Source organism: Seriola aureovittata, chromosome 2 (genome assembly GCF_021018895.1).
Source record: "Seriola aureovittata isolate HTS-2021-v1 ecotype China chromosome 2, ASM2101889v1, whole genome shotgun sequence".
Taxonomy (NCBI): Eukaryota; Metazoa; Chordata; class Actinopteri; order Carangiformes; family Carangidae; genus Seriola; species Seriola aureovittata.
Window position 1 is genome coordinate 3,801,266 of NC_079365.1, and position 22,829 is coordinate 3,824,094.

Here is a 22,829-nt window from a genome sequence, read left to right on the forward strand (position 1 = left end):
CCTGTCTGTATCTGGTGTAAGTCGTCACCCCGTACCACAGCAGGCCCACTGCACCACACACACCTGAAAGACACACACACACACACACACACACACACACACGTTTTAAACCGACCCACAGATACGGCAAGAGTCAGAAATCGAGAGTTATGAGCGTAACTGACAACACACTTAATTACGTGGAGACGTGTTTGAACCAGAGAATGATATGAATCTAAAGTAGTCCAAAACCCAAACCGCAAACCAAACAAACTGCTTCTGGCTGGAAATGATTAGGGCTGTTATTGAGTGTAATGAGCGGCAGTGCCAACCTCCACACAGACAGAGGGCGCCAGAGACCTGCAGCAGCCTGCCCTGAGCTGGCACACTGGGAATCATTGTTGTACACCCCAGGCTGGGGATCATAATGAGGACGGAAAGCAAAGACAGCACACACATCCCCACCGACGCTAGTCTCATAGCCAGCATGTCAGCTGTGGAAGGAAAGACAAGAAAAACACACACTGTCAATATGTGGACCCCCTTACCCACAGGACTCAGAGGGATCAGCTGTGTTGGTCATGAAACATCATGTTCTTTCATTCAGTTTTCATGCTTTTTTTTTTTCATTCTAAAATGATCATTGTTGATAGATATGATCTGTTTATTCATACAGTAATAAAAGCATTTAACTTTAGGGACAAACTGTACCAGTAAACTTTTCACTGTTGTGTGTCTCTGCTGGACTCTCAAGCAGCTGCAGCCTCAACACAAACGGCCCACAGCTAAACAAACTGCCAAAGAGACATCCAGAGAGCTGCCTTGATGAGAGGAGGCTGATTTGTGGTGTAATGGGCTTCACAAATTGCTGCACGGACATACGTGTTTTGGAATCCAACATGGCCTAAGAAAATGTAATTCGAAAACATAAAAAGTCTGAAGGGGTTGCTGCAACATTTGAACATATTTGATATCAGAATATTCTCTATATCATTGCTATTAATAATAAATATAATAATAATAATGTAATTGGCACAATCAGATGGTTCTCTTCTGTCTTTTAAGATTATCTAGATTTTGTATGGTTTGTTTGGAGCAAATATTCAAATGAACAAAGTGAGCTGCTGAAGACTTGTTTCCCCCGTTTCCCGCACGACCGTCACCAAGTGTTTGCCGTTTAACCTCCACAATAGATTATAATTTCTGGTTTTTCCTATGTGTGCCATGCATTTAATAACCTCACATACATTTGTTTATTTATTTATTCATTTTGAAATTACTCTGTCTTTTACGCGTGTGAATCAACTATGTCGTTGTTTTACGGCTTAAGTTTTTGTCGAACATAAGACAGAGATAAGTGGCTAACCAGTGTAAAATAACACAACGCAGCTGCGCTAATCGCTCACACAGCGTACATTTGAATAAAGTGACTAAGTCCTGCAGCAGCAATCATTAGACGCCTCTGCAGTGATATTTGTGGAAGATAATATGACTGCTATGGATGTGTTATTGTACCTGGCAGATGCTCCATGTAAGACACTGACACGTCACAGGTCCTCAGACCCACCAGGCTGTCATGAACACACTCTCCCCACAGGCCTCGACAACGCAAGCTCAGACCCACGGAGGTCAGCTGGTCTTTAGCTCCTTGCTGGATCAGGAGACACATGAGGGGAAAAAGTGATAAGGTTTAGGTAGGGAAACCTTCCATGAGTGGTGTATACACCACACGCTAAAGCACAAAGCTCATCGGTGCATCACTGCAGTCACACAGACTACACAGTAGTGCAGCCTAGTGGTTACTGTACACTCTCTACATACCAGGATTAGCACTGATTGCAGATATACTGTATGTGTGCGTATGAGAGCAGACACATGTTCCTACCCTCCAACAGTCCTTTCCAGCAGCAGCGATTAGCAGCAGCAAGCTTGTCAGCGCTATCAGCAGCCCCAGGACCTCAGTATGTCCTCTGCTCATCCTGTCCTCTAGTCAGCTGGTGGGAAAAAAAACATTAACAACTTTCTTCATAAAAAATAATAACTACATGAAAAGTGACTTTGCAAATGCTGAACAAGTGCAGGTGATTTCTGGAAAGGCAGATGTTTCAGTGACAAAGAGAAGCAGTTGTACGCTCAGATGGAGTTTGCAGCATTAGGGAAATAATGAGTTTTAAATGGAGTTAATGACCCGTACACTCAAGACACCTCATCAGCACATATTTAGATCCTTTACCCAAGTATAAGTCATTCTGAAAAATCCTTCATTAAAAGTGAAAGATCTTTATTCAAAATCACGTGGAAATAAAAGTACATTAACTATTATCAGCAAAATGAACTTGATGTATTAAAGTGGGAGCACTCATTCTGCAGAAGATCATGTCCTCTGTAATTTGACTACAGTATTTGTAGGGTTCAGTAATCTGATGAAAAAAAATGATGAAAATAGTATTTAGATCCTTGACTCAAGTATAAGCAGTAATACAACAAGGTAAAAATACTTCATTAGGCATGAAAGGTCTTCATTCAGAAACCTGTGGAAATAAAAGTACATTAACTATTATGAAGGAAAATGGAGTTAATGTTTTAAAGTGAAAGAAAATCTTAATCTTAATCTAAACAATAACTAGTAACTATATCTGTCAGAAAAATGTAGACAAGTAAAAAGTACAATATTTCCCTAGGAAATGTAGTGGAGTAGAAGCATAAAGTATAAAAGCATAATATAGAAAATGGAAAATACAAGTATCTCAAATTTGTACACAGTACAGTTGCATATCAGAATTATAATATAGAAGTATAATCTACCATAATGTAGAAAGATAAATATTTGTGAACAAAAGAAGAGAAATTGTTGTCAAACAGAATTATGGACATTTCCACAAGATGAAGTAAAACGACAGGTCTGCTATAACTAGAATTTAGTATATAAAAGAGATAGCTCTTAAACAACTTCCATAACTTCAAGATGGATACTATACTTATGTTTTCAAAGAAGTTACATTATCTTTTAATGAGCAAAATTTCTTTAGCTGTTGAAGTTATCTCCTTGTGTGGTGAAACAGCCTTTTTTTTTAATTTCTTGAAAAAAGAAATCAAAGCAGTAATCTTGCATCTGTCATGGGGGTAATGAACAGTGCTGTGTAGCTATTGAAAAAAAAAAAAACACTTACCTCTTAGAAAACACTTTATTTCAAGGACTGACTCTCAAAGTGTGGCTCTGTTCATTTCCCAAAAAGAGGAGTGGGAGAAATTTGGTGCAAAAGCAAAGCCTCAGACTGTGTGTGCACACGACGACTTTGCCCTTCATCAGTTCTAAATGAAGTGGTGTAGGCCTGTGTGAGTGCGGTTTGGCAAAGGGCTGAAATTAAGAATCTAAACAGATTAACCACGCATGACCTTAATAACCGCACTATGACTTTCCATTTTGCTCTCCTCTCTCTTTATCCTTTGAGAAGTTTTCCCCCACGTCTCTCAAAAAACATCTTTCCACCCTCAAAACTGAAGAAAAAAAAAAGTCTAATTTCAAGACATCTTCTGCCATTTAGGACATCTCAGATGTGGTGCAGAGATATTTGTGTCGAGATGACAAGATAAAAAAAAAAAAAAAAAAAACCATTTAGATGCATCACAGACAAATGAGGGAGCTTGAGAGACAAAGAGACAGACGGAGAGACAGACAGAGCCATATTGAGATGTTCAGATGGATTATTGTGGAGTGAAAATGCCAGCGGGCTCCGTGCCAGCCGCCTCCGAGCTGCTGCCGACAGGCTGAAGGGGGCAGTGTTTGTCTGCCTATACTGCAGCAAGCCTCACTGGAAATATTTGAGTTGTTAAACAAAAAAAAAAAAGAAAGAAAAAAAAAGGAAAAAAAGAAAAATGCTCTTCCATAATTACTTTCAGTGATGTATACTGAATCCAGAAAACTCTCTGCATATTAATATGGAGTATTAATAGGTTTCACAATAATTAAAAGTGCAAAAAAAAAAAAAAAGAATTGACGAAGATTAGTTCAGGTCTTATAAATAAATGTGCTTTAAGAAAAAAAAATGGAGGATGTGGTTATGAGAGTTTCTGCTGGGCCAGTCATTAGTAATGGAGTTGAACACAGTGACAAGTATGTGTGTGTACACGTGTGCGTCATTCCGGTGTGTTCTCGTGAGTATTTGCAGTGTGTATATCACTTGTGTTTGCCATGCAAGTTCGCATGACTTCTCCGCCTGGCTGTGTCGGTGTGTGTCCTTCCTATAGCCCACGGTCTCGCTCCATCTCCACCTTCTCCGCGTCCCTCCCCTCCATCTCCTAACAATATGGCTTAAAACCTCATAATCACTTATTGATTCTTCATCATCATTACCGCAGTTAGCGTCGTGTATGAGGCCTCATCTGAATGGGGGGAGGCTGAGGCAGAGCTGCACGGGACCATCACACCCCCCCCCCCCCCCCCCCCCCCACCAAACGCCCCCTGCCTTTGATACGAACAAGGTCAGAGGAATCGATCCCCTTTAATCAGAGAAAGTTTCCACAGGCGCTGCTAGAAGAACACTAGTGACGTGCGATACCGCTGACTTCCTTTCCGGTCCAATTCCATGTCAAATCCAGGCTGGTATCGCCAATACTGATAAGATACTGATGAGATACCGATGAGATACCGATGAGATACCAATATGACACAGATACTTTGGACAAAATACACAGGAATCGACAGGTTCCATAAACTGGCTGTTTCATATAGACTGAAGTGAATTAAAATAAAATAAATAGCTCTGAAATACGTAATATAATAAAAAATAAAGAAATCACAATCATAATAAATGAGTCAATATCTACATTTTGAAATAATCTGTCAGGTGTCAGTCCAAACAAATGTGACTGAGTTAGTCACTGACTGTACACAGACCTACGTTTCATAAAATTAGTTTTTTACCTGCGGAGTAGATCATTTAAAATGGATAAAGAAGTGTACATGTTAAAATATATAGTATTGGCAGTAATACAGCAATTCAATTTCAGCATCCTGGACTTTAAAACTTATGAATATTTTATTGAATTGATGTGCAGTGATCCCAAGGACACACATTTCCCTCCAAGCTGAAATCAAAAGTTGCAGCCCTGATCTTGATTTGTTTGTTTAGTCACTTACTTCATAACCTTATCTATTTAATTGATCTATTCCGATTTGATTGAAATGTAATTATATGGTTTTAAGAATGCGGGGATAACCTTCGGCCTGGACAGATGTGAATCACCTTCACAGCTGCTCTCCCCCTCTCTGTACCTGGATAATGCTGCCACTGCCAAAGGACTCAGTCATTGAAGTCTGTCTCGGCCAAGCACATTCTTTTCTTCTTCTTCAGACCGCCACTGCATCACCTCATCACATTCTGTATTGTGATAAAATCTCAGCTCCTTAACAAGGTTTGTGGTGTTACCACAGTCCCTCACAGTCCTCCCGCACACATCACGTACAGTGTTGCTGCTGTTCTGAGAACTGAAAAAGTTCCACACAAGACTACATTTACAGTCAGCCATCATCCCTTTCAGTGATGTTCAAGGATTTCGCTTTTATAAAGCCGTAATTCACATGCATGATAGGAGAAGTAGTTCCGATCAGCTGGGTATTATTTAGACTAGTTCCTGGTAGGTGTTTTCTACTGTGTCCTTGTTGATGTTAAAATACACATTTACCCCAAATTACTAAGTGTAGATATTGATCTTCTGATTTGATCCCAGAACAGAAACGTTTGAGACAGCATTTCAGGATCAGTCCGCACAGCGCTACAGCACGCGGTCCGGAGCTTCTTGGTCCATACAGCTGCATACAGTGTGTGTCTGATGGTACAAGACCACACATGGAAATATATCAGGTTGTCCTGTCATGAGGCCCTTCCATTGCACGTTGTTTTGCAGTTTGAAGGACCAGAAGATACGATACTTCATCAATCACTTTAGAGCAAGACTATGCTGCTTTTGAAAAGAAATAAAGAATTTTTCCCTTCACAAATGAAAAGTTGAATTCATCAGTAATAAACACAGTACACTTAAGGGTTTCCACTCTACAGCCTTTCTTGTTCTGGTATGACCAGTAGCTTAAAGTGGCTAATGTTAGCTAATGTTAGCAAACTTAAATTTGATTTGACCGGGTAACTGATAGTACAACTGAATCACTGCACTGGCTGTAAAACTCTTCTCAGTGTGTTACTGCTGCACTACGTTTACCATCATCCTGTGTTATGTGTCGAAAAAATGGAAATCAAGAATCACTTTTCTGAATCGGATCATTCATTCGGTTATGTTCAAAGGTTTGTAAGTCACTGACTGTGCAGAGATAAGCGTTCACATCGCTGTTTTACACCAGAATTTATCACATTCTGATTGTTTTCATAGCGTTTGGTAATAAAAAACACGTCAAACACCCTTTTGTAATGTTTTCAGTGTGGTAGATGTTCTCAGGTCTGCTGCTCAAGGGACTACAAATCAGACACGTTGCCCCGCGTATAATGGCGACCCCGCAGTCTCTTCCTCTATGTGCCCCAATCCACCAAACTAAAACCCTTAAGAGAAGCACATGCTGATGACATATGATGCATGTCGAAACTCCCGGCTTCCAGAACCTCACTAATTGATGTTGTTTCTTTAATCCAACAAAACAATGAGTTGAGTTCTTTGTAGTTTTTAAACTTTACTTTTCTTAATGGTTAAACAAATGAGATATTATATGTCAATCACTGAGCTTGGTGCTGGTAGGTGGGTTTTTTTGGCTCTTTGGACAGAGCCTGGCTCTTTCCCATGCTTTCACTCTTTAAACTTAGCAAAGCTAACCTCTAGCTTCATATTTAACAGACAGATATGAGATTAGTATTTTCTCATCTTTTCTTCCAGAAAGCATATAAGCATATTTCATCGAATGCCAGACTTTTGCTTTAAAGTCCCTTTAAAGCCATCGGTCAATTAATGACATTTAAATTCTTCTGATGATTTAAGATTTGGAGAAAAATTGTAAAATTGGGAAAAATGGAACAGACTAGGTGCTGCTGAGTCAGAAAGTTACAAATTGTGCACATAGACTTTAATATCCACAGAAAATACTACAGAATTATTCGCTACGTATATGATAAATGAGCTGTCACAGCTACAACCAAAATGCTCACTACAGAAGATTTTATCCTGCATTTATTTTTGTCTTCATTAGATTTGACTTTTGGACAACACGGTGTCTGTAAAGACAGAACATCTCATGCCCAAACTCAAAAAGTCTGGCTGTTGAGGAGAGCCAGAAGTAAAAAAGCAGCTCCATTAAGAGGAACCTGGATGGTAAAACCTAGTGCCAAACTCGAATTACTGCCTCGCGGTTGTATCCCTCCACTAACCAGCTAAGTTTCAGGAAATACAGTCCCAATCATTTCTCCTTGAGTTACAGCACTGAATAATGGCCTGAAGTGTTTTTGCAGAACATTATGATGTCACAGTGAAGTTGACCTTTGACCATTTGGATATAAAATGTCATCACTTCATTATTTCATCCTATTAAACATTTGTGTTAAATTGTGTCATAGTTAGTGTGTGAATTCATGGTTCATGGCACAAGTCATGTTTTGTGTGACCTGTGACCAACAATCTGTAATCAGTTCATCCCTGAGTCCAAGTGAATGCACCAAATTTAAAGAAATTCCCTCAAGAGAACTGAGATATCGTGTTGTCAACAATGGGACGGGACACCGTTGCCGGTGCGGCGGCATAAACAACAGTCTTTGAGCGCCTCCCCTCCCATCAACCACTGAGAACCAAACAATTAGAGGATCCAGAGTGTAAAGTCATGAAGTCCTCTAAACTTTCCCAATCCAAACAGTTATCTGTCACTGCTGCTTGCGGCTGTGTTGCTTTGGGCAGCATCACAAATAAAGCCATCTCTGCATCTGTTCTGTTGTTTTGCTGATCTTTGAAGTCCTTCCATTGAGAGACAACAGTACTGAAAATTCATGCTTGCTTTTCCTTATCATACTCCACTGTCTCTGCTTTGAGACTTTCCTGAGATCTAATTCAGTTTTTTTTTTTTTTTTACAACAGAGATGGCTGAAGGCAGGGCTGCGCCTGGCACGCTACACTGCACCTCTACAATCCAAAACAGCCTAAGGATTTGTGAATAATTATCTAAATTAGCCTACACTTGTCGAGCTGGACCGCAGACTAGGCCTCTCTCTGTTCCACCTAAAACACAGATTGAAAATAAAGCAGTATTGTCTCACCCAACTGTTACCTGCTGCCAAACTCTGAGCGATGCTTTCACAGCGAAGTTGGCTGAACTCAGGACTGCTTTTCATTTCTTCCTTCAGGTTTGTTGTAACGCAGACTCGGAGGACTCCATCATTATATTAACTGCACACAAGTGATTACTTCCAGCCGCAATCACCAGAATCAAACGTTGGCACGCATTCATGCACAGATGCATGCGCTCGCACACACACACACACACACACACACACACACACACACACACAGAGGCACACACGCATATGCAGAAATCCAAACCCAGTTGAACCCAGAATAAGTCAGAGATCCAGTTAAAAGTGTGTTTGGGAGACCTCCACAGCTGCACGCCCAGCAGCTGACAGCTGGAGTGCTGTGTGATAGAGAGTGTTTGTCACAGTGTGTGATGTGTGCCCGTGTGTGCATGATAAGCTGCGAGTGATTATCATTGTTGTTGTATCACAGTTTATCACACCACGGGAGAACAGTTACACTCACCTAGCCATGTTTTCCCTGGAAGCATCATCCTTCTGATATGCACACACACGCTCTCACACACACATACACACACACACACACGCGCGCGCACACACACACACACACACACACACACACACACATAGGCGTAAAACTTAATCTAATCTGTGTGTTTTCTCTCTGCTGCAATAATACAGCGGCCTAATTGGCTCTGACAACTTGGCCAACTCAATTCCAGCCAGTCTCGTCCAGAATGCCTCTCTATGTCTCTAATTAGGTCCAATCAGCCCAAGTGATATTTATCGATTCACCTCATCCCTCTTTCTCTCGCTCTCTCTCTCTCTCACACACACACACACACACAAACACTCTCTTTCTTTCCTTCACACCGGGCCCCCTTCATTCTTCCTGTGTTGCTTTCTGAAGGAGACTGTGTTCCTCCTCTCTTCAGCTAATTTTAGTATGAGTAAAATAATTATGATTGATGCAGGTGCCTCTTCTTCCTTCAAAGCCTTTTAAATAGATAAAGCCCCACCACCACCGCCACGTCCAAAAAAAGAAGCAAGCAGCTAATTAGCGTGCGAGGATGAGTGAGGAGAGAGGCCTTATCGAGCCGTTATCAGTTCGCCTGCCCCACAGCTTTAAACATCATATTAGATATCTTAATCGTTCATTCTGACAGGGGCGTCAGGGACAAACTTTCTCATTTTCCTGGCCAATTGATGTGCTCTATTTTTCCCCCTCTGGTTCCTAACTTATTTTTTTCCCCCTCCTTTTCTTTTTTTTTTTCCGAGACACACAGACGTCAGCTACGTGTCAGGAATGCTCGATGCTTTAATTCATCTAAACAACCTTTTAGCCGCTCTCCCAGTGTAATGCTACGTTTGAGAAAGTTGTGCGTGCGTCATTTCAGGAGTATTGACGTGCCAACCTCGCCGCTGAACACACGTCTGCAATGACATTGGAGCTGATGGTTGTTTTCTCCATGTCGGTGCCGGGACAATGGCCAGATGCAGACAAAAAGGGAAAAGGCCAAGAGAGAGATTAAGTGCATACACAGTGTGTCAGAATGCAGCACCGGCTACAGGGTTGATTAAGGTAAAATCATTTTTGTATCTGAAGTTCATCTAACTCTGATCCAAGCCTGTCACACTATGTGCCACAGTCCTGGGTGGCCTATTTGTTCTTTTGGTTTCTGGACCTTCTGCACATTTCACTCATTCAGGTAGGATAAAAGGAAATCATTTTAGGAGAAGTTTCAAAGCCTGCAATTTTATTGTTTTGGTTCAGTTTCATTTCATCCTCATCGACCTTAGGCAGCTTTTTTCTACAAGAAACCCACTGTGCACCACCTGCTGGGTCCCAAACAACAGACCAATTAGGGGCTAGCTGGTGAACTGGCTGAGTCTGGCCCATATACTTCCATGTCTGGGCAGACTCTGGCTGTGATCCTGCGGTTCTGGCTGACAGTCAGAAGATTTTCTGTGTGTGCACCAGAATTGGTCCGGATGTGGAAGTAGCATCTGACAGTCATGCTGTATATGGGCCAGATTTGGGCCGTGCAGCTGGGCGTATGCTGGGCCAGAAGAAGACGAGCATGTGACCCAAATATGGGCCGGATTTATTGTGCTATCTGGACTGGCGGAGACCAAAACAGAACTAAAAGGAGAGGGAATATTGGATTTGTTAGGTGACCAGAAGCATGACTTTACATTAATGTGTGTGATGTTCAAGTTGTTGTGGAGTTCTGTCTCTAGCTGGACACAAACATAAGTAGTGCAGCTTTAAAATGGCTTTGCTATTTACAGACTCTTGCTGTGAGCTTGCCACACCCACAAACCACCATCTCAGTGTGTGATTCAAATGGACCAAACTGAAACACACCTTTTCATGACAGTGGTTACTGACCCTCTCTTAAATTCAGCCCTTGTCTCGTGATTTTGTGCTGCCAGTGCTACAAAGTCTCTCTCCTGCGTCTTGCTGCTCTCTGCCTGGACATCTTCACCTTTCTGCACTCCTTCCTGTCTGTAGAAGAATAAGGATTATCCCCTTGAACTGACATTAAACATATCAAATGTGCAATATAAAGGACTAAAATCTCTGCCATGGTTATCTTCAAAATATTTACCAATAACTGAAAATGAATGACACACTCCATACGCTGTCTGAAACTCTGCACAGAATTAAAGGGTTTGAGTATTATGTTACATGGTTAACTGTAAATATGTAGATTGATTATCACCAAGGTGATAACTTATAACTTATATTGATTTGAGATGATAAATCACAGCGCAAGTTGCTTACTGCAAGTAAGTTGTTTACTTGCCTCTTAATGCTTAGAAAGAAAAGACTGTTAATTATTGCTAATTTTTTATAACAACAGTTTAGCAACATTTAGATTTACATTTAATATTTAACAGCTGGATTTAATATTTAGATCATTAACATTGAATTAGTTTTTTTTTTTTTTTTTCAAGAAAAGCAAATATGACTTTCAGAAATATTGCTGTAAAACTGGTTTAAAAAAAGTAACCAGAATTCACACTACTAAATTTGACGAGATGTTGCTTTACAGTCGGTATAATATCTCAACTGTCTGTAGCTAGCCATAGCCAGTTGCCTGTCAAAGATCCCAGGTTCATCCACAATGAGCATGTGCAAACGTCCAAGAAATGCTGCTTTCACCGTTGCCTGAGAACCAAAAACACCTGCCAGGCTGGAGAGGTCACCTGTAAACCTCAGTCTACTTCTAAAGGCTGATACAACAAGGTCTTGTAGTCTTTTAAATAAGGCAGCAGGTTGCCGTCATCACTTTCTCCCCGTTGGAAAAGTCCAACCTTTAACTTGGTCTGCTTTCCCTCTTATTTGCTCTTTCATACAGAGGTGAGTGAGGAGTAGTGCTGGCTGAGGCTCTCTGACCTCCACATCACCCCGGATTTAAGGCAGAATGAGGCTTTCTGATCTCTGCAGCTCTACCTGAACCTGCTTCTCCCACTCGGCCTCCGTGTCTCTCTGCCGCTCTCTCTCCCTCTCTGTTCTGTGCAGTGTGTGTACAGGCCGGCTGTTTGTGTACCTGTAAACTGACAGACTCTGCTTTGATCAGGTCGGAGCCCTGGGGGCAACACACCGCTGGTCCTCCTCTCTCTACACACACACACACACACACACACACACGCACACACGCTCAACATTCACACACTCATTCATGCGCACATCACAGAGGTAGAGCGAGATGATGCGAGATAGATACGGAGCGAAGAAAGAAGGAGACGGCAAAGACTTTGATGTGCTCAACATTTTCTGTGTTCATGTTTCAAACAGCAGCCATCAGAATGTAAGAGAAGAGGCTCAGAGAAGACTGGATGATGGCTGATTGACCCTTCAAACCTGGCCAATTTTAACAGAGGGGGGGAAAAAAAAAAATCACATGGGCGGACTCGTCTTTTCATTTCCTCTCCACTTCGAGAACTGGCCCCCGCTCGCCCCTCCGACTGACAGACATCCTCTGCCAGGCTCTTAGAGTGAGCACCCTGCTATGGTGATTAGCAGTTTTCTGTTACACCGCCAGTTTGCGCCTGTGCATGTGTGTGTGTTTGTGTGTGTGAGATGTGACCGAGAAAGAGTGCTGGTACTTGGAGAGATTTTAAAGTGCCGAAATTGGCTGCTCAGATGCCCCGGCTCTGACCCCTCTCCAGCGAGCCAACAAGCAGATGGCATTCAAGTGGTTAGACTGCGGGTGGATGGAGCGGAGGTTGAAGGCGTGGTTGGTACAATGAAGTGGCGGGTTACCTCACTTCTCCTTTCCAATCGTTTTAGGACAGGCGTAGAGGGGCACGTTAAGTGATTTTCATTTGGGCGATTAAACTGTCTATTCAGTGAGCCAGCTGAATTTCATCCCCCTGCTGTGCCACAGACACGATTATGGAGGTTAGGGATGTCATTTTTCTCTCCGTGGATCATCTCCTACAATGGTCTTGAATATTCACTTGGATATCATCCCCGTATCACACTCTATCCGTTGCATCAGCCCTGAGATGCAGATGTGTCATTTATTCCCCACCCCAGTGCCTCGGCTGATGTAAAAATGATTCCGTGTCCAGGTAAATGTTTCATGTTCAGGACACGTTCAGGTAACGTCAGGGAAATTAAGTCTCCCTGGACGTTTTCCCCCGGGTTGGTGAAACACTTGAAAGGTCCAATCAGGAATAATGATCCCCGGTGCCGTATTGAGCATACATGACGGTGATTTGGCGCTATATCTATCAGCTGTGGAGCAATGCCTCCTCCCAGGATGCAGGTTATTAACTGACAACACAGAGTGATGAGAAATGAAATGTAGCCCTAGCTTCCACACTGGATCTAGGTCAGGCTAGTTCTAGACGGGGTAGAACGTTCTGGAACAAGATGGGCTGGGGTGCTGGAGCGGGGGGGGGGGGGGATTTTTTACATTTCTCCTGCTCAGTAAACCACTCGCAGTCTGAAGCCAGATGGGACAGAGCCAGTGTATTCTGCAGAGAAAAAGCAGGTGTCTACTGTATGACTGTCTGCGCTGAAATACCACACTCCCACCTCTCTCGCTCACAATTACACCCTATTTTGGTGAGCTGCTTTGTTTGCTCACAATTAGAAATGAAGGGAGCAGGAAGTGTATTGTAACAGCCAAGCTTTCCCAGATGTAATACTGTGGCTGATAGCATGACATTGTCTCTGCTGACCTTCTGGACACTGGTCAAATCAGCTACTGTTCTACTGAAAGCTGTACTCTGACAGCTCTGCTTGCTACCTGCTAACAACAATGCTAACATGCTTGAAATGACAATGCTAACATGCTGATATTTAACGTCTTAGTTTAGTTATTTAGCATGCTGAAATCTGCTAATCGGCACAAAGGACAAAGTACAGTTGAGCTTGATGGGAATGTCAGTAGTTTGCAGGTATTTGGTCATAAAGCAAAGTATTGGACAAAATGAAGACTTGACTTTATGGTGCTGGAGGAAAAATTTGAATTGTTGGGATTCAAACTCTTGGGACAGTGGATGTATACATTTTAATCAAATACTTACTCAGCCATTTCTATAAAACCACAAATGTCAGTCAGAAGGCCATCAAAGACGGTAGGATTCATCCTCTGTCAACCATTAATGTGTGCACAAAATATCTCCCAATCAATCTTGTCGAGACATTGCATCGGATAAGTGAGAAAACTGACCTGCAGCTGGAAACCGTTCATCCTCTGGGGCCCATGAATATCTGAACCAACTTTCATAGAAATTCATCCGACAGTGTTTTTCACTACAAACCCAAAAGTTAAACCTTCCGATGGCTTCACAGGAAAAGCATCTGCATCTGAACATTCATGTTTGTAATATATGTAATATATGTAATATATATGTAAAGTAGTATAATAATATAATAATAACTCGGTCTGAGATATTAAACTTTTCTGGTATATTTCTATCTATCAGTAAAACTCATCAAAACACTGTAGTACACTCATCATGTTTAGAAACATTATGTATTACAAGCATCTTAAAATGATAAATAATTCAAAAATTTTTTGTATGATACTCATAATGTACAAGAAAAAAGATGGTAAACATCTGAAAATGACTGACATGACTTCTGGTCTGTACTTTATGAGCTCACTGTGATGAGAAGATGCTGGTGACGGACCTGCAGCTGAATCACTGTGACTGCTTCCCAACTTTCTGCATCATTTATCAGCGAGCTCAATATCATAATATCAGCTAAATAACCATGTTACATACAAATATTAAACCAGTGCGACAGACTGCTACCAAGCTGTGTTCACACTATGATTTTCTTTCTCTTCTCTTTTCATACTTTTTTATTATGACAAGTTCACCTGGAGTCGTCTTCATCAGTATCAGCGCATTTACTACATTTTTGTTTTGCTGCAGGAGTGGACTAAACCAACACCACCTTTCAGGGTTATAGATAAAAACAATTCTGTAACAGCTCTCCCCCATGTTGGGGCCCTGGCAACTCAGTTTCACTGTTCCCCCCACTACTATACCCCTGTCCATATATATATTTTCTGATGTCGGTGGTATAAGGACAGACAACAGAGGGTGCGGCCCAGTTACAGTAGGTTGTTGTGACACCTGGGTTGCATCCATCTGCCACATCCTGGCTCGGTTCATCACATGGATGAAGAGTGAGGGAGAAAGAGTAAGAGAGAGACTATATGCATCGTATCAAGAGAAACATCAACTATAAATATGTCAAGTTTTTTCTGTTTTTTGAAAATGGACTGAGTTTATTTCACAGTAACCAGAAGAGGCTGGTGCACAGAGGCAGAGGAGGATGCTCCTTCTCTCTTTTTTTGAGAGGCATTAAAATATACACTTCAGTTTTTTAATCATTCCAGATTTTCGTGGTTTTTGTGGTTTCCTTTTTAAACAGATGTTCTGAAAACTAAATGTTCAGGTTGCTGCATCACCCCTCGCTGCACTGACTGGCTTCTAGTGACACATCACACGCACACAAGGTTCATTCCCATCCAGTGGCCACACTGATTGTTTTTAGAAATCTTGTAAGCCACTGTTTTACTGCTTCATTTTTCGTTGAACATAAGAAAGTAGAGGTAAGTAGCCAATTAGTGTAAAATAATCATACCATGGGCTTGTTTTCCTCCTGACCGTTCAAATTTTTGTGTGACCCGTCCCCACAGATTATTATGTATGCATTCAGAATTATTTTGCTATACACACATTTGCTTCACACAATGACTTTTTTTTCCCCTGAGTGCTTTTTATTTCTTCATTTGGATTGATGGAGTTTGAGAAAGTAAAAAAGTTTGAATATGGCCTTAAATGCATGGGAGGCCATATATATATATATATATATATATATATATATATATTCAATAACATTTTCACCATTGAAGCATATTCAGTGTATGGGGCAATTGCAATTGGCTATTCACCAATTAAATAAAGACTGTAAATGATCAAACTTATGACCGAGTTTTTTCTCTCCTCTGCTTTTATTTTTATCTTGTGAAGAATTTTTCTCACAGTGTGAAACATTAACACTGTTTTTGTGTCTTTTGTCTTTGTCTTGACTGTGAGACACTTTTGTTAAAAGAATAACACAGTATGAATAAAGTCATCACTGTGTTATTATTAAAATCTACTGTCACAGTTCCCTAAAGATCACACAATGACATGTGCAAATTGATGCACTGCGTTCAGCGTGTGATCCTGTGGCAGCAGAGATGCAGTTTCCTGCATAATTAGGACAATACTGATGGATACGTTATACCTCTCAATCTCTGTAATCTGCTGTGATCTTGAGTTGCATATGCTCCATCACAGTTTTCAGAGATTGCAGAGCTGGGCGAATCCTGCGGCTGACTCTGTGTTGGCTGACAGCATCCCTTCAGGGGGTCCTGACTTCATTACAGACAGGGAGTCCATCTGCAAACAGCAGAAGTCTCCTCATATAGCACTCACACATGGCGTGTGTGCGCTAGGATGAGACCGGAGACCGAAGCGGACGCCCGTTAGAAAAGATATGTGGCTGCTCAAAGATTATCTCTATCTACAAGATGCATGTAAATGTTCCAATTTTCTCTTTCTCTGATTCAGAGTTCACAGCTGAAATGGAGTTCGCTGGCCTTTTGAGCTTTTGGAAAAATATGAAACAGCTGCGAGTCTGCGACTGCCCACTGCTCTCTTGTTGTGGACCCAAATACAGACTGCAATTAACCTAAGTGAAAAAAAAATCTCCTTTCTCTAAATCATGTAAATGAGTGAGACCGTGCAGTGGAGGCTTGGAGATTTTCCTCACCACACCTGGCTGTGAGTAGCCAGTCGAGGGACGTCACGTCCCTTTCGTGGGTCAGAGGTCAAGTTATTGAAGTGGAAATCAATGGCGGTATCCCCAGTGGCCTTAAGAGGACTAGAAAGGAAAGGAACATTTCAAACAAATAAATAGCAGCATTTTCAAGGTGCCCTCCCTACTTCACAGCTGTGGATTGATCTCGCCGGTTTAACCCAGAGGAGGAGGCAGAGAATGGGAGAAGCAAGGAGAGCCTCACTCTGACTTGCTCTCTTTTATGTAATTGCTACTTTTTCACCTTGCTGCTGACATGCTCCCTCTCTGCGTTGGTGCCAGCGAGGCTGGGACTGCAAGTCTGTCCAGACTCACAGGCGGCTAGTCAAGGGTAATCTGCTACACATGCAGCCTGAGCTAGTGTACACTTTCATTCAGTCACATCTCACAAGTCTTTGAAAAAATTATTTTTTAAGTTCAATTAGTGGCGACAACTTTCAGATGAAAACTGAAAGGGAGTTGGGAGTTATATTTTATCCACACAGGAGGCCTCAGAGGAAATATGTTTCAGTCTTGACCGGGAAAAATATGAAAAAGTAGCAATTGTAATTAGTTTGTGAGTTAAATTGCATTAAGAACATTGATGTAGTGGCGGTAAAAATGGATAAACTCAGTTCAAATAATTATTATCAGGAGGTAAAATTCAGCTGTTGCAAAAACACATCCCGAATGCCCCAACTTATGTTTCTTTTTATTCTTTAAATACTTTCATACTTTTTATTTTTTCATAATGAAGCTTTATGTCATCCCAAAAAGAAGGCTCAAGCCAGACCAAACTGAGTTTAGATGGATTTTCCTTGGCTACATCCCTGCTTAAGAAGTGATGTGTTTGGCAGAGATGTCACCTCCCACCCTCCCACCCCTTGTTTGAATCTGGGTGTCACTTCCCTTGGATTGTTCTTGTGAGCTGATCTGTGATGTGAGGTGTTATCTCCCTGGGATACATGCATAGATCAGCTTAATACCAGGCCGTCGACCTGGGAGACCTCTCTTTGGAGCGACATCTCCTCTGCTCGGCCTCAGATAGATAAATATCAGGGAGAACAAAGAACCCGCCTCTCATATCCGCTCTGACTCTGATGGACGCCCCGGTCTCTCCAAATTGGTTTTTTGTGGTAATCCGTGCCCTTGGCTGGACTGAGCCCAGGCAGAGGGGGGTTATGTGTGGATTGGTATGATTATGGCTATTGGTAGCCTAAACACTGGCTCCAGCCAAGGTGAATGACAAGCCCTCTATTCGTACCCTATTCGCATGAATGATAACCAGCCCCAGTGCCCACCATATTGGCAGAGCCATGACATAAAGGAGGAGGATGCAGAGGCCTACCATTAAGTTAAGACAGCTGTTTGTTTGGCTGTGGAAGAGTATGCACCCTTTTTGTATCCAGGATGTTTTATTTTGTGGATTTGTGGTTATTTTTTTCTTTTAATTTGTGGGCTACATATTCAAGTTTCACAAGCAGCTAAATCACATTCAATGTTAAAATCCCCAATGAAAGAAACTACTTTGAGGTAAATAGTTAATCTAATATGTGTTCAATAATTAAATAACAAATTTGCTCTCTTACCAAGATTTTGATGAGAAAACAGATCAATTTCTTTTCTGTGTGTTAAGGCCAGACCAGGACACGGTTAGCTTAGCTCAGCACTAAGACAGGAAATAGGGGAGACAGCTAACCTGACTCGGTCCTGGCCTTTTGATGCTAAATAGTTCTACATTTTGGTTACTAATAAGAAGAACTACGAAGACGCAATGTGTACATTAGATAGCTCTAGTCAGTAGCTTCCCTTTTTAACGGAGCCAGATTACCTGTTTTCTTCTACTTTTAATCTTTATGCTCATTAGCATGCTAGTTAGGCTAAACTTTCAGACTACAACTCCCTACTGAACCCACAGACATAAGATTAATGTTGCTCTTATAAATCTGTGAAAGAAAGAAAATTAGCACATCCCCAACATATTGAATTCTTTCTTTACAGCAATCAAAAACCATTACTTTTACCCAGTCAAAAAATAATATATGATTACAAAACAAAGAGTGTTTCTGATAATTTGCATTTCTCTTTGATTACACAGTGTGCTGCCACAGCTTGAATTTTCCTGCTTTCGTGACAGGTGGCTGACCTAAATTTATTATACTTTAGTCAGATGTGGTTTACAGGAGAAATTCACAACTTTTATTAGATTTAAGTCCATGGATTCAGAATAACCCTGGGGTTGATCCTGTCACTGATCTGTATTTAATTACAGCAAAGGAGACAGGGTCAGGCCAGAATATTGGAACAATATTGGACTGTTATTGAAACTCAGATACCATCCAGTCACATCAGAGGTGTCGTCTGATGTCATCAGATGGAAGTTCCTGCCTGACCACTGCTAGTCATAATCTTTTTTAGTTTTTGTAATTATGTTTCCACCAGGTGTCGGACCAGAGACAATAACTCAGTGTGGTGGGAGGAAGATTTTTATTCTGTCATTCATTTGCTAAATCATGCTCCTCAAAGCCTTTTTGACACAGACACCAAATACTTGTTAATAATTCTTTTGTTTCTGGCTAAAAAGTGTGTTTTGCTGTGGTGGCATGCTCGCACAGTTCACATGTGGATATCATAGATATCAGCTCCTGCTGCAGGAACTAACTCACGATCTCAGTCATAAACCGAACAAACCTCCGGAGACTCTGGGGTGTTTCCTACAGAAGCTCTAACCCATCTGATCAGAAGTCTATGTCTGAGTGCTTCATTTGTAGATGCTATTTTTGAATTATTCATTTATCTATTTATTTATGTTTTCTTCTTCTTTCTTTATTATAATGCAGCAGTTGTTGTTGGTTTGGCGTGGGATTTGTGTTGTTTTGCAGACTTTAACAATCTAAAAAAAAAAAACAGAAAAAGCTTTTTTTTTTGGTTCCCTGAAGAAGTTTTCCTCTTGTGCACAGGACAGGACGAGGACCCGTCTTCCTCCCCAGAGGATGAACTCCATCTTATTTTCAACACAACCGTAGCTACCCCTACACACAGCTCCTCACATCATGCTGGTGCGTTCAGATACACACAGGCAGGCTGTAGCTCGTAGCCATGTCTGCACACTTTGCTCCGATTGGGCACTATGTTGGTGCATGACACCTCATTTGGTTAATGTGTTTGGATTTTTTTTTTTTAGCAGCTTGCAAAAGTTACACCATGTTTGAACAAAGAAATAACTGACTGCAATGATCAGCTTTGCCTTCGTTTTGTCAGAAGTTGTTTCATGTATTTGAGTGGAAGAGAATACGACTCTGCGCTTCCGCTTCCAGAGCAGAACAGAGCAAAATAAGCCTGACTACTTGTCATTTCCCATGTGTAACAGAGGGTTTATCAGACTTTTTGCTGAAAACAGCTGCCTGCTGCTGATGAGAGTGGTGAACCAAGCAGAAACCAAAACAATAAACTAAAGAACCTAAAACATTTCCTGGAGCTGAGGGGATCTGCAGAATTAGAAATAATTCTCTGTGGCTGTGCCACTACGAGAAGTGACACCTTTAATCAAATAAAGATACTGAATGGAGCAGCTTGGATATGGGAGATTGACTTGACAAACACTAATTTTGGGCTAAACACTTGTAATTTTAACCCAACCTAATGCTCTTTTCTCTGGTGCCACCAGCATGACAAACCATCACAAAACCATCAATGTTCATTGGACATATGGCTGGGTGATATGACTACAAATCAATATCCTCACGGCTGAGTGGCATGATCCAAAGATTCGACATCACGCCTATTTTTCATGTGTGACTTGTCTCCCAGCAAAAATAAACCTGTTGATGTCATATTCACATCATACCAGCAACATAACACAAAACTGACACCTTCAGCTATAGTTGTCTATGTCTGGACGGAACTTGAATATGTCACGGCATGAAAAAATATAAGTACATTTTCTTTTAACCACTTTAGCAGCTGCATGTGGAGACGGTGGCATTTTAGTGACATTTTTTTGTCAAAGAAAAATCTGAAATTAATTTATAATGAAAAGAAATTTGACATTCAATTAACCTGCAAACTCTCTGTAGAGAGATAGAGCTGGCAGTAGCAGCGACGCAGCCGACATGCAGTCGGTGTGAACACACACAGTCATGCGAGCTGCCAAACACACGCTACGCTGGCAGTGACGTCAGGGCGTGAGACCCAATTAGGAGGTTGAGGCATATGTCATGTTTCCAACAGTCTCAGTTTATGCCTGTCCCCACCACGAACAGAAACAAAAGTCTCCATTTTATGGGCTTGAAAACTCCGCAGTAGTGTGGACGGCAGGAGTAAATGTGATATGTTTTAAATCTAAAAGCTGTAAGTGTGGATAGAGTCTGAGGTTCAGCGTTTGCACTCGTGTCATCCCTATCGCCAGCTTCAATTTGAGTTGGATGGGGGCGGTGGCACCTGACTCAACTCGAGATAGGGGACAGTTCATGAACACACTCATTGGGGAAAGTTTTAACTGGAATGAGGAAGTATAAGTTGGTGAGAGGTTGTAATAATTGGTTTTGATAGTTTTTCCATTTATTGCTCAGCCCTAACGGAACATTTTCAAAGCCATCAGCCTTCAGTCACTTCTTCAACAATAACATTTACATTGTATAACTGCACAATAGCAAAAGTACAAAAAAGAAAAGGAAAAAAAAAACATCTTCTTCTGAAGTGATGGAAAATTACCCACAGTCATGAACCTGTGTGTGTCAAATTTGAGTTTCAGAAACTATCACTACAGTTGAGTCAGGCTGAGCTGCAACTCTGCAGAGGTCTGTCGTTCATTCTCTCACCCTCCAGCCTTATCATCTGGTCACGGTCAAGCCCCCCCGCAGAACCTACACAATCCCACCTCAGCCCCCTCTTTACGCCCCTGCCCTGCCCGCAATAAGGTATGGGTCTCCTGGTGCAGTAATGTTATGCTACAACATGGCAGTTAGGTGGATGAACTCCCTGTCAACCCTGTGTGTGCGTCTGTCTCGCTGCGCTGCTTTCAGGGGTGTCTGCCTGCCTTCGCCTCATCTCCGTCCCTCGCTCTGAGGAGACTTTGAATTAGTCTAATTACCATCGCCTGTGTCACGGAAACATGAGGAGGAAGGTATCATCCCCAGGAGGCCTTCTGAGATTTAATGCTGTATGTGTGTGTATGTTTGTGTGTGTGTGTGTTTATGATAATGTGTGTGTACCAGTGTATCTTTTATGAATTGCCACAGCTGTGGTAGACAGCTGCTAGAGGGGCTGCATTCAGCAAAGGCGCCTCCCCTTTCGTTGCTGCTGAAAACATGCCCCCGTCTTCCCGTACACAAACAATTATGGGCACAGTCTATCGCACACAGTCAGGGCTTCTCATAATTACAGAGTTCAGCGCTTACATTTAAGAATATATGCAAATTCATTCTGATCACCCTGAAGAACAGTATGAGAGGATGATGGCAACCAGCGTTTGAGAGCATTCAAGCGTGTGTGTGTGTGTGTGTGTGTGTGTGTGTGTGTGAGGGTGCGTGTGTATTTTCTTGTTGATATTGGCTGATGTTATGAAGACCATTTCATCTTTAGCCCTGGGACGTAGTTCTGACAGGAAATAGGGAGAGAGTGCAGTAGTGAAAAATCCTCCTTCCCTTGTAGCAGTTGTGTGACATTAGCTGTGGGCAATGTTGGCCGCCGTGTGTCAACACCAGAGGAGTTGTTGCTGTCCCCGCTGTGATGTGCGAGCTGCAGACTCAGCAGATTGTTCTGTCATCTTGTGGCCCGAGAAAAGTTCATAATGTTCACTGTTCACAATGCACCAGCTGCTCACACCGGGCCCCATGTGAAGGAGAGCAGAGATCAATTCTCTCCCCGCGGTGGAGTTTGGAGAGTTCGCCGTGCGCCGGGGTTGAAGTGTCTCGGCTGGGACCTACATTAAAGCTGCATTTCTGTCCCCAGAGTTTAGGCGATAGCACCAGCTATGGGTAAGGGGCTAATGAAACTGGCTTTTCATCTTCATGCATGATTAAACTCAAGAAAGCTTGAGTTTAAGTCATTTTTGAAACGTACAAATGCATAATCCCATGTACTTTTTAAAGCTACAATATGCAAATTGACTTTAATTTAGTGTTTAGACCAGTATTTTCCCTTTTACCTGTAATTCACTTTTGAAGGTTATTTTGGGACAAATACTTGGCTGCCAACTGAAGACAGACAGAGAACACTGAGGTGAAACAGAGCTGGTGATAACTGTCTCTACAACAGACACTTTTCATATTGGACATAGTCATTTGATC